Source organism: Rhipicephalus sanguineus, chromosome 1 (assembly GCF_013339695.2).
Source record: "Rhipicephalus sanguineus isolate Rsan-2018 chromosome 1, BIME_Rsan_1.4, whole genome shotgun sequence".
NCBI classification, from domain to species: domain Eukaryota; kingdom Metazoa; phylum Arthropoda; class Arachnida; order Ixodida; family Ixodidae; genus Rhipicephalus; species Rhipicephalus sanguineus.
In genome coordinates, this window is record NC_051176.1 from 54141101 (window position 1) to 54157196 (window position 16096).

Sequence of the window (16096 nt, forward strand, 5' to 3'; positions counted from 1 at the left end):
CTCACGCTCTCGTAGGTGTAAAAGCTCGTAAAAGAAGTCTAAATCGATTCGGATGTACGCTATAACAATATTTTGCGATAAAAGTAACATCATCTTTGTGCTTCCGTCAGTGCCGTCCTTCGTCGCATGGGCGTAATGGCGATGTCTAGACTCGAAGAGCGAGTGGTCCTTCCTGGCAAAAGGCGCACTATTCTGGACTGGCGGTGCGTCTTCTAGTTCTTGGAATCTATTGAAGGCCTTGAAAAGTGCTCCAGCTCTTCTTCTTCTTCTTCTGAGCTCCTTTTATGCCGTGCCTTTTCGGATTATTTTTTCTTCAAGGAATAGAATCGTGCCCAACATCTTCATTTCATATGTCTTTTATTTCAAATATACCGTCTTCGAGCGAAAGAAGGACATGATACTGTAGCGCTAAACTCGAAAAGAAACACTACGAGGCAAAAAGAAGTCGGAAAGTCGGCCTCTTACTCTTTATATTCGAGTTCTTCAACAACATCATGTTCTTCAGTAAGTGCCAACTCGCCCTGGATAAACTAATTGTGGAACGTAAACACGATAGAAAAGCAACTAGGACACAAACGAAACAGATTGGATGAGACCACGTTGGTTGTTTTGGTCATGATTGTTGACGCAGCGCTGGATTAATGAATGTGGCTCAGTTTGATTGAAACAGATGCAGGATGTGGCTCATTTTTTTATTAGAAACTGCATTTTTGAGTTCATGTTACAGTCAGGAATCGCCCCATTCTGATTCCAACTGTTTTAGAAGTTAAAGATACTTAGGCGCGCTTTACGCGTCCGTGAAATTTAGCCCAGTTTCGCTTTCTGCATTGCTCTTTTTGAGAAAAAAAAGCCACATATGTTCTTTCTTTTTCAAAAATACAGTTAGTTTCGAATCCAGCGCTGTGTCCTTTTCTTCTTTCTGTCCGTGTTTCAACCTTGTTGCGCTATTAGTTATTCCATGATAGTCCCCATCTTTCACTGACGTCATAAAACCACCATGTTGGAGTACCAATCCGATGGGATGCCAAGTTTGTGATGTAACGTTAATGTTATCGGCAGATTACATGCAGGTCCTTGCCTTATTCATGCACAGAGGCCAATAAAGTTCACATCACATTGAAGCTGGTTAACACACAAGATCACATTGAAGCTGGCTAACCGCAATGTGATTATGCCGCCTTGACGTCATCATAGTCACCATGTTGGGGCACCATTACATTAAGAACCTCTTGGCCATGGCGTCACGTGCAAGCAGTCAATACGCACCACACTCCAAGTTAAATGGATACAATGTGAGCATGGAGAGGGACCCAAGGCTCAATCAATGCACGCTGTTTTTTTTTTCTTTGTCATCGCTTGTCACAACCGGCAGTAGATATAACCCCATGCACAAAAGTGTGCACGGCCGCCTGAAAAGGGATATCACACCGATTCGCAGACGACAAGGGTCAAGCCAAGTTCCATTTTAGATAAAGCTCGACTGATAAACTTGGGAAAATGTTTTACCAGTGATTGCCTTCGAACAGCCTGGGATGAGTAGATGCACAAAACGTGTTGTATGGTTTGTGGGGTGGACTGTCTGAACGGCCGATAATATGTAGGTAGCGCCAAGTGAACAGCAAGATCACATTTCAATAATAATGTCTGGGGGGTTTAACGTCCCAAAACCACGCTACGATTATGAGAGACGCCGTAGTGGAGGGCTCCGGAAATTTCGACCTCCTGGGGTTCTTTAACCTGCACCTAAATATAAGTACACGAGCCTCAAACATTTTCGCCTCCATCGAAAATGCAGCCGCCGCGGCCGGGATTCGATCCCGCGACCTTCGGGTCAGCAGTCCAGCGCCGTAACCACTAGACCACCGTGGCGGGGCCAAGATTACATTTCATCATTTATATCAAGCCTCGGATAGTTCACAGAATGTCCACTGGGGATGCAGCTGCTGTCTGAAAACTTGCATGCGCTCTCTGCAACTGCAGTCCTTACTGAATGAAAGAAATAGAATAGTTCTAGGGGCCGTTTCTTTGCTAGACGCAACCTAATCGAGCAAACAGATAATTAAACCCAAGGAAGGCATATGGACACTATATTTAGTTTTTAATTGCAGTGTAGTAATTGTGACATAAAGGGAAATGAAAGAGGGTTGACGAAAAGAAAAGAACTCGCAGCCGGTTAAAAGTCAAGACCGAACCCACTAACTTCCATTTAAATGGCCATTGTTATAAATTGTTTGAACCTCCCGCGGGAATGTCACGCGCATGGAAGGATTTTCGGTAACGACGAAGAAGAAGGGAACGGGAGTTAACCCCCGGTGTGGGTACGAGCCACAGATTCCAGGGTCTACTCTACTCTACTCAAATAGAACACGCTCTGAAGCACGGATGCTGGGTTTACGTCTCTTTTCTTTGGCGCCTTTAGACGCCGAAGCGCGGTTTCTCCACATCCATTTTAGTGCCGAAACCCGGGAACCCGGGATTTAGCGAGGAGCTGCTGGATTCGAACAGCCGTAGCAACAAGGCCCAAAGCAGTCACGGGTGTGGCGTCAATTGTCATGCCTGTCAGAAAAGGACGGAGGCTGCGGTATGCTCGTCCCTTCTTGGTCCTGTCAAGGACGACAGAAGATGAGCAAAATTTATTGCCGAGCGAGTTGGTCTTTGCACTTCGTTTCGCCCGTCTTTGCTTTCTTCTTCGCGCTAGCATGCATATCTTAGAACGACGGAAGACCGGCTCACGCATCAAAGGACAACAAAGGACAGCAAAAGCGACCCCGGCCGCGGATCTCTCTCGGGAAGAAGCGTTGTGCATGCCGAAAGCCGAAGTCAGAGGAGCCTTCCCCGTGCTGCTACATTGCCACCACCACCCACCAACCTCCGAGGAAGGTCACCGTTTCAATGACCGGACGACTGCGGTTGAAGCGCCCTGTGTAGCGTCGTGTGCGTGTGTGTGTCTTCGTGAGCCTTTCTCGCGTCCTCATGAAACCGACAGACAATGAGAATAAGGAAGGTACATGGGACATTTAGCTTCATTGTCTGTTGCTTTCACAACGTTGTGTCTAATAAAAGAAACGAGCCCTCGATCAATCCCCCCTGTTTCTTGTGTCCTCTTTTGATTTGCGCTACCATAAACGTGATTCAGAAATACGGCTCGGAAGCCCACCTGACAAGTGCCTGACAAGTGGTGCACGTTTATGCGAGGCTACGCGTTAGCTGTCATGCGCTGAGTGAAGCAACATAATAATAAATGAACATTTACGCATGTGCGAAACCAACATCATGCTAACCGCCTAAAGAAGCAATTACTTTTTCTATTGTTTTTTTTATAATTTGTAATGATTGTTTAATTATTTAAAATTATCATTGTATAGCTGCTAGTGAACGCGGTACCTGCAGTGGCGAGTTTATGTTGGGCCGTTGTCTGGAAACAGTGCTAAGCAATAGACAAAAATTAGTTTAGCGTTAGCGTTATAGCGGGATTAAAAAAATAGCGTGACCGTGCCGCAAAAAAAAAAAAGGAAAAGGAAAAGAAAGAAAGAATGAAAGAAAGAAATGAAAAGAAACAGCGCTCTCTTGTCCTTTCTTTCGTCGCGTGCCGTAATTTCGTGCTGTTGCAGAAGTGATATCTCAATGTCGGGGCTTCGATTCCGGAAGCAGGCAGAAGCGAAAGAAATGCAAACAACAAGAAGAAGAAACGTCTGTGTGCAGGCCAGTGTTGCCAACCGTATACGGTAATCACCCTACATGTAGGGTACTTTCGTAATTTATCGGGCAGCGTGGAGTAGTAGGGCGGTAATACGATTTTCCTAACAGGCGTAGGGTAATTTACACTCTTCGCTCGTCATCGATCAACGAAATATGTAGACGATCGGCGCGACATCTCCTATAATAATAATATCTATGGTTTAACGTCCCAAAACCACGGTATGATTATGAGAGACGCCGTAGTGGAGGGCTCCGGAAATTTCGACCATCGCGACCGCCGTTCGCGATGCGCCTATGGCTGCTGCCAATACCAGGCAACAGGAAGCCTCGAGCTCACTCGTTCCCGCCGTCGTCCCGGCTGCGGGAGCCGCAGGGGACCTTCTCCGTCGGCGACGCCGCCGCTGGGAGGCGGCGCTCAGAAGCTCGGAGCTCAACGACCAGCTCTGGGCCGTCCGGCAGGCCGAAGATGCCGCCCGAGTGAGGGACTCGCGCCGCCATCTGAGGCCACCAAGACCAAACTGCCGGCCAAGTGCTAATAAGGTTTCTTCTCTCTCTCTCTCTCCATCGAAAATGCAGCCGCCGCGGCCGGGATTCGATCCCGTGACCTTCGGGTCAGCAGTCGAGCGCCATAACCACTAGACCACCGTGGCGGGGCGACGCGACATCTCCGAGGGTGACACTCCTAAAGAGATCCGAAAACTAAAATTTTCTTTGGATAAAACTGGAACAACCAGCCTAGGGCAGAGACGAAAGACAATATGACACACATCCCTGTGCTAGCATTGTTTTTTTCCCATGGATCGTTTTTTTTTTCCCTCTCCGTCGTCACCCATTGGTTCGTTGCGTGGAGGTGCTTTTAAATATTGCGACGACAGGCGGCTCCAGTTATTAAGGCGAAGACCTCAGATGCCTCATCAAACACGAAAAGTGAGCGTCGGTGTCAACGCGAGGGATGCAAAAAAAATCATCATATAACGACGTCACCTCATGACGTCATCGTGACATCACAGATCACCAGAAATTGTGACGCCATCATGAAGTCATAGTGACGTCACTGTGACACCACAATGTGACGACAAATGATGACGTCATCACATGTCATCCTCACTTGGTCATGGGTGCGACGATCCCGGAGGCACGTGAGGTGTAGAAAGCTTGAAATGCCTCCGATTCCGAAGGCAGTGCAAAACCACGCTAGGTGCAGCAATCTTTCGAGGGCGGGGAGATCAAAGCCATCGACTGAGAACAAGAAAAAGAAGATGGCTTTCGCCTTCGAGTCATCTTAGGCGAATGCGTAAGGGAGCATGCGAGTTTTTTTCAGTGACACTAGATGGGTGGACGAAAGAGCGTCCCCTTTACAACGGGGGGGGGGGGGGGGGGGGGGGGGGGGGGTCGGGGGGAGTGAGCGAGTATCTGCGTTAGCGGAAAGTATACCTATTTTGGGCTTAATTTTGAGCGCACAAAATACAAGCGGACAGCATAAAGAGGTACACATACTGTCCGTGTGCATCTTGTGCGCCAGAGAATTAGATGATATTCAGACCAGATCAATCTTACATTCTTTTCTGTCCCTGTTTCGCTCACTTTTTTTTTAACTCTAAATTTGAAAACTGGGAACGAACGTAGGCTGTGTTTCAGCCGGCTATCGCAACATCATGCAATTCATATCGGATTAACAAATCAATAAGAAAAGGAAAGAAGGACAAAAAAGTCGCCCGCATCTTCCCACGGGGGAACTCGAGTAAATGCGTCGCAGAGTGGTGGGGGTATCGCGTGAATGTTGCGTAATTGGGTATGGTTTGGGAATGCTTAATTGTTACACGATGCGCACACCAAGTACGACTTGAACGGCTCCAGCGTGCGCGAAGTTCCGGGTCCGCAGCTCGCTTCAAACGCTTGCGTTCAGCGTCGTATGCTCGTCTCTTTGCAGTCTTGTCTTCTGCGTTGCTTGCTGTTGTTGACGCCGGCGACGGTGAGGGTGGGGTAACGTTGCCTTCAACGAGAGGTGGGACGCTGATTGAAGGTACTGTTGCTTCCATCGCATCTACTCGAGTCAAGCAAAGCGTCAAGTCAAGCGAAAGCCAAGTAGAGACGCCCTTGACTGAAATCCGAACGCGCGCTCCGCCGCTTATACAGGGTGTCCCAGCTATCACGCAGCACGATTTAAAAAAAAGAGGAACGGCGTTACGCGAATCAAACCTACAGCATATTGTTCCTAGTACACTAGAGTAACCACTGCTATTTTTTTTCGTTAATGAGGTTTAATTAATTAGTCATAATTATGTTTCTAACTCGACAAGTACTCGCCTAATAGTCAAAATGTCAATGAGACGTATGTAGGCATGTTCAAATGGCACCTAACTGCGCTACTTTCAACAACGTGCTAATTGCGCGCTCATTTTTTCCGCTTGATCAAGAAAGCCCACGAAAGCCCAAGAAAGCCCACGAAGAAAGCCCACACGCGCACATACAAACGCACGCACGAACATACATAAAGTATGGTTGAACCCCTCCCCCCCCCGAAAAAAATTTCTGGCTACGCCCCTGAAAACGTCACCATTCCGGCTGCTGCACCAGCACGTCGGAGGTAGAATCCGACGTAAAATCGTAAGCGTGCGTCTCGCACTTTAGTCAGGTCGGAGGTTTGTCACTTGCAGTGATAGGTCTTCTGCCAATTGTACCAGGAGTGATCCGTTGACATATTGGTGCCCCTCGAGAGGTTGAAACCCATCAGGAGTACCTGTTTGCACCCCGCCCAGCGGACCACATCTTTTTTATACATTCAACTATCTGGCAGTTCCTATCACCTTCACCGCGTGCGACACTGAGATACACTACTCCAACAGTCACTGGCACACCCAGCCGTTCACCGGAAATCCACATGTGTTCGTTACAGGACCCTTCCAGCCTGGTCCAAGTGGAATTGCTGCGCCACAGTCCACACCCACTCGTCCTCCCTTGCGGTAGCTCTCCGTTCTGTTGCAGCCTGCCTAATGTCAGTCTGCGTTTGTAGGTGGCTCCTCAAGGTCTCGGAGATGTGTTTCGGCCACAGCAAATAGGGTGAAGTCTTCCGCTTGGAGAGTCTGGAGCAATTCTTCCCACCTTGACATCCTTCTCGCACCATGTAGGCTGAGGAAGCCTGACTCCAGGTGTAGGCTTGTGTCTTCTTGGGCGGCGCTTACGCTTCATTTGCACATCCTCGAGGCCATCATGAGGTGATGTCGCACCAGCTCCCCTACAGTGTGGTACACAGCATAGGCGGAGAGTGCGGGGGAGCTGGGGGGCTCGCCCCCCCCCCCCCCCGGACTGCGTCATGGGGGGCGAAGCCTGTTAGGTCTGGGGTAGGGCCCTTCGGGTGCGCGGCGTAGGATCCGAGGTCGTTGCATCCCACCGCTGCCACCACTGTTACGAATGGGGTAGGGCCCCTCGGGTGCGCGGCGTAGGATCCGAGGTCGTTGCATCCCACCGCTGCCACCACTGTTAGGAATGAGGTAGCGTGGCCCATCGCTATCGTGCTCGGAGTAGTCAGTAATGGCAAGGTGAAGAAGGAAAAGATTTTATGTACACTATTTACATATTTTTGCTGCCAGCCCGACCACGTCGGCTGGTTCGACTCCGTTCGAGTCGTTCTCCTTCTCCGATCTCCCTCGTTCCACGGACCGGCACGGCCTTAAATCGTCTAGCCGTCCATTGTCCTGCTGACTGTCCGCCGGTCGCAGGTGTTGGGCTCTTATCCAAGTTCTCCAAATTGCGGCGCGCTGCCAGGAGTATCAATTGCGACGAGCTGCCAGAAGCCGCACGCAGGTGTTGACGGTCTTCTAGTCTCTTGACCGCCCGCCGGCCGCAGGTGTTGACGGTCTTCTAACCTGTTGAGCGTCCGCCGGCCGCAGGTGTTGACCTTCCTCCGAACTGGGATGCGCCGGCATGAGCAACACGCAGGTGTTGACGGTCTTCTAACCTGTTGAGCGCCCGCCGGCCGCAGGTGTTGACGGTCTTCTAACCTGTTGAGCGTCCGCCGGCCGCAGGTGTTGACCTTCCTCCGAACTGGGATGCGCCGGCATGAGCAACACGCAGGTGTTGACCGAAGTCCAGGTGCTGATTCCTCTCCTGGTTGCCCGAAAGCAGATGCCCAGGCACAACAGCACCCCCGCCGCCAAACAATGCATCAGGAGGACGAGCTGCTCCACGTAGCTCGGCTGAATTGATGCGGCCGGACACCAGGCTCATCCACGGCTCGAGGCGAAGCTCCCAAGATCACCGCTCTCGTGACATTCCACACGAACCCTCGGCTGGCACGGACTCGATGCTCCTGTGGATAAGACGAACTCGACAGGGCAACCATTATCAAACTACACCCAACGCTGCAAGTGCCCTCCGCACTCCCTCCAATTGCCAGACATGAATGAAACAAATCTTACTGACAACTAACGTTCCCGCTTTAAATAAAACGAGGAGAAGTGCGTATCGCATGACGACGAGTTCAACAACAGACCTCCATTTCAGGTGTTGTTAAAGAAACAACTCCGAGGAAATTCAAGAATTGTAATTGTACTAAAGCTGCTTAGGCATGGAAGGTAAACAACCAAGGAAGCCAACGGAAGCTCAAAGGCTTCGCTAAATTCTCACTAAACGCTCTCAGCGTAAGCGTAACACAATAAGAACACAACATGGTTCTACTAACTAGGAACTGAAATTGAAAATAAAGTTTACACGCTTCACATAAAACAATGTTGAACTACCTTTTTCTTTAAATGCTCACGCTAACTAGTACAAAAACAAAACAAAAGTCAACCTACAGCTAGCTCCGTTGAAACATTTTTCAGCTACAACGCTAGAAGATTAACCTCCAAAATACAGACACTACATAGGTCAAAATTTACTGCCTCTACAGTAAACACAAATAAGTAAAATTCGGTTACGCTCGACAAACACCACTCTTTCACACTTAGCGGTCGTAAAATCTTTACTCACGGCTAACGTGTGTTATTTTACGCCGTCAGCTCACTCCCATGCGGGTTACTGCTTCCGCATGTTATTCTTATTATTGCGCCAATAAAGCCAGACATGTTCCCGTGAGCACTCTGTCACGCTGCACCCACATCAGGAACTGAATCCGCAAACGACATCCGCAATTGCACGTACTAGTGCCACTGCGAGCTTCTACTCCGCGGATGTACGACTAACCTAGCTCTACTCTTGCGGTCACAATTTTTACAAACAACCGAGCGACTCGCTATAACCTTACCTTATTCGCTCCTACACAGAACGCACGCCAAAAGAACAAAAAACCAAACAAAAATAAATTTTTGCGTGGCTCTACCAAAACTCGCACAAAGCCTAGCCTTGCCTATCCTTCTCGCAAGCTCTCAGCTTAACGCCTAAGGTTCCGCTAACAACTCGTGGGACACCTTGACTTACTAGGGAGCTCCCGAACGGCGCACACAAAGCCCTGCGCCGGCCTTTCGTGTAACTGCGCACGTGTCATACGCCAACCGCTTGCGGGCTCCCGCCGGTGACGGAAACAGCAGGCCTCAAACGCCAACGCTAACTCAGCGCACGCCACCCGAAAACTGCCCAATGTTTCCTTGCGTCCACGCATGACACGCAACGCCACAAACTCTTTTCATAGTCAGCTGACGTAACCCTATTCAAGGCGCTCGTCTCTTAAAGCCCTCGACTCGCTCTGATGCGTGTCACTAACCTTCCGATAGCTAACTACACAACGCATATCGGCTAACAAACAAAAACCACAGAGCGCTAAAAGAAAACAAAGTTCAATAACAGTTAACTAAGCTATCAACACTCGCGGAAATAACAAGGAATACTAATTACTAACCAAAATCAACACTCAAAATTCCTTCCAACAAATCCTGGGTCGACATTCCTGAAAAGCTAACAGCTGTCCTCAACAATTTTTCAGGCGCACTCGTGGCGGTCGCGCCCAGAAGGCTTTTCTCGTCAAGCGGGGTGTACGATGCGCATGAAAGTTAATCACCCCCTCGTCGAGCCTCACTACTTTCCCTGTAGCGGACTTTTCTTTGTCGCCTCCTGCCACCTCGCAAAGGTCACCGACCTCGCGGTGTCGCACCTGTTTCAACGTTCCTCGAAAGGAACAACGGGGAGTTCTTTTACCCACTGACCCTTTCCGCGAATCATGCGCTTCTCTTTTCTTTTTCTTTCGGCTGCTTGGACGCCTGCGATCTCGCACCTGATCCGACGCTCTTCGAAAAGAACAACGGGAAGTTCCTTTGCCCGCCGACTCTTTCCGCGAATCATGCGCTTCTCTTTTCTTTTTCTTTCGGCGGTACGGGCGCATGCGGTAGAAACCTGTCCCTGACGGCAATCGCACTTGTCTTGCAATTTCGCGCCGACTTTTGAACTTCTTTCTCAACCGCGTCGCGACCTTTGTCGCATTTCTATCTTTCGGACGCTTTCTCCCTTTCGCACGCTTCTTGGTGCAGACTTTGGAGCATTCCGTCCGCCTCCGATGCTCATCAGCATTAACATGCTCCTCAGCTGTCTCGCGCTTACTGTCTTGATGATTGCGCATCAATTCATCCTCTGACAGATTCCGCGTACAATGCGCGGCGCACTTCTTTTGTTTCTGGCCTCTCGGACGCATGCGATACAGACCTGTCAGAGATGACAACGGCACTTTTCTCGCCTTTTCGTTGCGACGTTTGAAGCCTTTCTTCAAACGCATCGCGATCTCTGCCGCGTTTTTGTCCTTCGGACGCTTTCTCCGCTTTGCACTCTTCTTGGTGCCGCCTTTGGAGCCTTTAGTCCGCCTCTGACACTCATCGACATCGTTAAAACCCTCGCCAGCTTCTTCGCGCGCACTGTCTTGATGATTGCCTAGCAATTCATCCTCTCGCTCAGTCGCTAGACTGGCGGACAGCTCAACTTTCTCTAGACCAATGCCGCTACTTACATCTTTACAAGGCCGCTCGCGTACAAATGAGCTATTCGTAACAGCATTGTCTCCTCCACTCAGTTCCTCTGTTAGCCCTTGTGGCCCTTGGTCTCTCAGAGTGGGATCTCTTTCATTTTCGGCAATCCGAACGGCAGGACTTACGTCTAGGAGCTCTCCTGTGCACTCTGCTCCGCGATTTACTCGAGAACCCTCCGAACTACCCACTCCTTCCTTAGCTGGCGCGCCTTCCTTGCTATCGTCTGTAGTGCTGTAAGGTTTACTTTTGGTGGAACGCTTTTCCACCGACCCTTCACACCCTGACGTGGTCGCGAGCTCTCTTTCCTTGGAACGGGTTAGGGTCTCTGCTATGCCTTCACCTGCACTAGCCTTTTCTTCGGCTGTAAGCGGCACCGCCGCTACATCGCACCGTTTGTGCTCTACATCTACAGATGTCAGGCTTCTTTTCTGCTGTGCCTCATGCTCTAATGCCTGCTTCTTCCTCCTATGTTCTTCCTGCCGGCGCTTACTTTCTATATCCTTATCAACTTCGGTAAGCTGCTGCCAACTGTCTGACGTGGGGGTTAAAACTGACCCTTCCTCACGTTCTAGGCATTCCTCTATCTGGCCTTTCCATTCGGCCGAACCTACACTACCACAGTGGCTGAACAACGTATTCTTAACCTCAGTTACTACCTGCAGGCCTTTTGACACTAAGGCTAAAACTGAGCCTTTCCCCCGTCCGAGGCACTCTGCGTGCCTGTTGGCCATCTTTCCTCTTCCCCCATGCGTGCCCTCGTCCGATGTCCTAGCTTTGCGCGTATGACTCAAACGCTGTCGGAATGCTTTTGCTGACAAGCGGCATTTGCGCAACAGCGCCTCTTTGACCTTGTCATACGTTTGCGCGTCCTTCCTATTGAGTCTAGCTATTACATCGGCGGCCTCGCACGGAAGAAGAGTTAGCAACTCTTGCGGCCAACTTTCTAGGTGGATTCCTGCCTTCTCGCACGTTCGCTCAAAATTAACAAGAAAGAGCGCGATGTCCTGGCCAATTTCGAACGGCTGCAAAAGGTCTTCCATCCTTACCGCCTCCCTCACTATGGGAACCTGTCTTGCGGCGGATATACGAAGTTCCAGCTCCCTTAGGTTCAACTCATGTTCCTGCTCGGCAGCTTTCTCTTTATCCCTTTCCTCCTTTCTAGCTCGAATCTCCTCATGAGCTTCCTGGGCCTCCTCGACAGACACCCTCTCTGCCTCCATAATCGGGAGGATCTGTCGTTTCCGCTTGGCCGAGCCAACGGAAATGCCCAACTCCTTGCAAATTTCAAGGAGGTCCTGCACTTTGAACTTGTCCATACTGATACTTCACTGCGCCTCGTTTACCCTCGACTTAAACTAAGCGGTCAGACCATCCAATTCTTGGCTGACCAAACAAAGTTACAAGTCTACACAAAATGTCAAAACCTGCTAACAATGACTTAGGCTAGCTAGGTCTGGCAATAAGAGAGGTAAACTTCAGGCACTCACCACACCAGGGTAGCTGACGCTGGCCGATCCCACCGCTGCCACCACTGTTAGGTCTGGGGTAGGGCCCTTCGGGTGCGCGGCGTAGGATCCGAGGTCGTTGCATCCCACCGCTGCCACCACTGTTACGAATGGGGTAGGGCCCCTCGGGTGCGCGGCGTAGGATCCGAGGTCGTTGCATCCCACCGCTGCCACCACTGTTAGGAATGAGGTAGCGTGGCCCATCGCTATCGTGCTCGGAGTAGTCAGTAATGGCAAGGTGAAGAAGGAAAAGATTTTATGTACACTATTTACATATTTTTGCTGCCAGCCCGACCACGTCGGCTGGTTCGACTCCGTTCGAGTCGTTCTCCTTCTCCGATCTCCCTCGTTCCACGGACCGGCACGGCCTTAAATCGTCTAGCCGTCCATTGTCCTGCTGACTGTCCGCCGGTCGCAGGTGTTGGGCTCTTATCCAAGTTCTCCAAATTGCGGCGCGCTGCCAGGAGTATCAATTGCGACGAGCTGCCAGAAGCCGCACGCAGGTGTTGGCTCCTATTCAAGTTCTCTAAATTGCGGCGCGCTGCCAGGAGTATCAATTGCGACGAGCTGCCAGAAGCCGCACGCAGGTGTTGACGGTCTTCTAGTCTCTTGACCGCCCGCCGGCCGCAGGTGTTGACGGTCTTCTAACCTGTTGAGCGTCCGCCGGCCGTAGGTGTTGACCTTCCTCCGAACTGGGATGCGCCGGCATGAGCAACACGCAGGTGTTGACGGTCTTCTAACCTGTTGAGCGCCCGCCGGCCGCAGGTGTTGACGGTCTTCTAACCTGTTGAGCGTCCGCCGGCCGCAGGTGTTGACCTTCCTCCGAACTGGGATGCGCCGGCATGAGCAACACGCAGGTGTTGACCGAAGTCCAGGTGCTGATTCCTCTCCTGGTTGCCCGAAAGCAGATGCCCAGGCACAACAAGCCCCACCTGGCGCCGGCCTAGGATATTTTTTTTTAAGAGCTTGGCTTAGGTCCCCAACTATTGACATCGGACTTTTGGCCGTCCTGCCTGGCAGCTAATTCACAGGGGGCTGTCTATGCCCACTTTTTTTTTTTCATTTCAGTATTTTAAAATTCGGATCATGGTCCATTGACAAGGCGAACATTCACTGCAAAATACCCCTCAAACGAATTTGTATGTGCAGAATATGTTGTGTTGATGAACCACTGAAGGGATCATTTAAGCAATGACAAGTTAAAAAGTCTTGACCCGCGTAGCGACCGGCTTCCCTAAAATGCTGATAAGAATACAAGGCAATCCGACACAGTCAGTCAGTTAATGCTTTCGCACACACTTGCTCTCCAATAAAAAAGGGCAATTTCTTAGTTGTCTACAAATGGGTACCCTTCGACATGCCTGCCTATAAAAGTGCCGAGAAAAGACGGCATTTTTTATTTATCAGCAGAGGGTTTTACTACTGATCGGTGACCGAAGAGCAGCTCAAATACTCGTTTAGAAAACAACCTTTGGCGGAACAAGTCGTAACCCCAGCTTCGCACAAGGTGTAATGGTAGCAAATGGTATTTGCTGCCTTCTGAGAAATATTTTTGGTCATCTTAAATTGAATTCAATGGCATAGCTAAAGCTTCCTGTGCCAGCATTAGCCTGCTCTCTCCTGTTTGGTGCATGTTTTAACAAAGTATAGGATGTCAATAAAAATTCGGGAGATCCCACGCATTGTGGGAATCGATTTTATGCGATGCAATCAGCGAGTAGCAGCCTATGCGGCCTTCTTCGCTATGAACCAAGCGTTACGAGGTCGATCGATGCTTTATGTGTAAATTGAAAAATAAATCTGGAGTCTCCACTAGAGATCTTGATAATGACATCTCAGCGACTAGTTATATTAAATTCTTTAATCTGAAAGTCGGTCTCTATTTTTATATATACGGGCTGTCCCAGCTAACTTGGACCAAGATTAAAAAAAAAAAAAACATGTGCTCTAGGAAAGTTCTACCTGTTGTATATTAGCGGTAGTCGTGTGTGCATGCAACCTGTATTTTTTTCATGATTAAGCGCTAATTAATTAATGAGCTTTAATTAGCCAACTTTTTTATTCTTGCTCGAATCGGTAAAATATTAACTTTACAGTGTACCTCACCTCAAATAACCCCAGAATCAAGCATTTATTTTTTCCTGAAATCTGCCTGGTTGATTTTTCCGAGAAAAAACAAAAGTGCGCGAAACACGCCAAATGAAATAGACGCGCGCTCGAGCGGTGCTACCCCAGCGCTTCCAAGCGCTCTTTAGTTGATACACGGCTGCATTCGTTCACCACCGCATTGTAGAGGGCTTCACGCTCGATGATGGACGCGTCAGCAGCATATCTTGATGCGCGTCCATCAAATAGTGTGAAGCCCTGTACAATGAACGAACGAATGAACGGATATTTTTCCCATTCTAGCAAGAATAAAAGGGTTGGCTAATTAAATCTAATTAATTAATTAGCACTTATTCATGAAAAAATTACATGTTGTATGCACACACGACTAGTGCCAATATACAACAGGTAGGACTTTCCCAGAGCGCATGGTTTTTTAAAGTCTTGGTCCAACTAAGCTGGGACAGCCGGTGTGTATATATATATATATATATATATATATATATATATATATATATATATATATATATATATATATATATATATATATATATATGGGGAGAGTGAGAGAGAAATGTGTGTGGAAGAGCTATAGTCGGGCCACCGCCCCCTCCGGGAAAATGAAAACTCCGCCTATGGTACACAGTATTGGGCGTCTTAGTACCCATGTTGGCAGTCCTGGCAGCGACAGTAGAGCTGGATGCTGTAAGGTCAGATGATGAGATAACGTGCCCAGCTGTCCGGCTGGTGCCGTCAGGAGGGCGTCTCCACATTTCGGCGTGGTCCGGCTGCTTTTCGACATCCGTGGGCTTTTCCGGTTGTGACGTCGTGGTGTCTGCGGCATGGGTTTTGCTTGTCGCCGCTACACTAAAAAAGCTTGAGCCACGGTGCTGATTTTCATGGCCACAATTAAGGCACACTCCTGTGTTGTTGTAGTGGATCCCATCTTTGTCCGTTATATCTGGTCTCCAACCCTCGTTTATGTCGAGGAACCTGTGTCCGCTGCGCTTGCACCAGCTCCTCAACTGTGCGTTGGCAAACTGTATCGCAGCCCTGGTCTCGTCGCCTCTAGAGGCGATTTCTGGGATGGAGCACACCACGAGCCTGGCCGTGCGATTGCGCCAGCTGGTCTGGAGGGCCTGGGTGATATGGCAGGGATCCTGCCTCAGTGCATCAGCTAGTCCAACGTGTACTATCTATTGGCGGAGCACATTTCTGGCTTTCCGCTCATAAGTATCAACGTAGTGCATCGCCTTTTCACTTGTGGCTTTTCTCCCAAACAGGAAAACCACCGCTTTGGGGGGATCCACATTGGTTTCTACGTTAGGTACGATCCTCCCCACATTGCCATCTTCTACAATTATGACTTCACGTTCAGCTTCCGGATCTGGCCGCACCCATTTCTTGTCTTTTACATTCGGATACACCCTGGTTGACGGTGATCTGTAGTCTGTTGCTGTTGCTGACTACTGGCCCGTGTTTTCTCACTTGCCACGGTGGGACATCGCTTTCCGGCAGCTCTCTTCATTCGTGTGTCACTTTTCGTCGGTTCTCATTTGTTGTTACTCAGAAAGTAACAACAAATGAAACGAACCACGTTGTTCGTTTGAACGTCCGGGAGCTGCGTATGCGAGTGCCTGCTTATCCGGGAGGCCGAAGTCTCAGCGTCGTGGAGGCCTTCAATACTGGTACATACCATTGGGGGATGCTGTTGGTGAAGTTTTAGCAGTTGCTCAGTTAGCTTTCGCATTGTAGCTTCGAGCGTCTCAATTTTGCAAGCTCGCTGAACTGTGTTTCCATCTCGTCGATCTTTCTACATAGTGAGCACAACTTTTA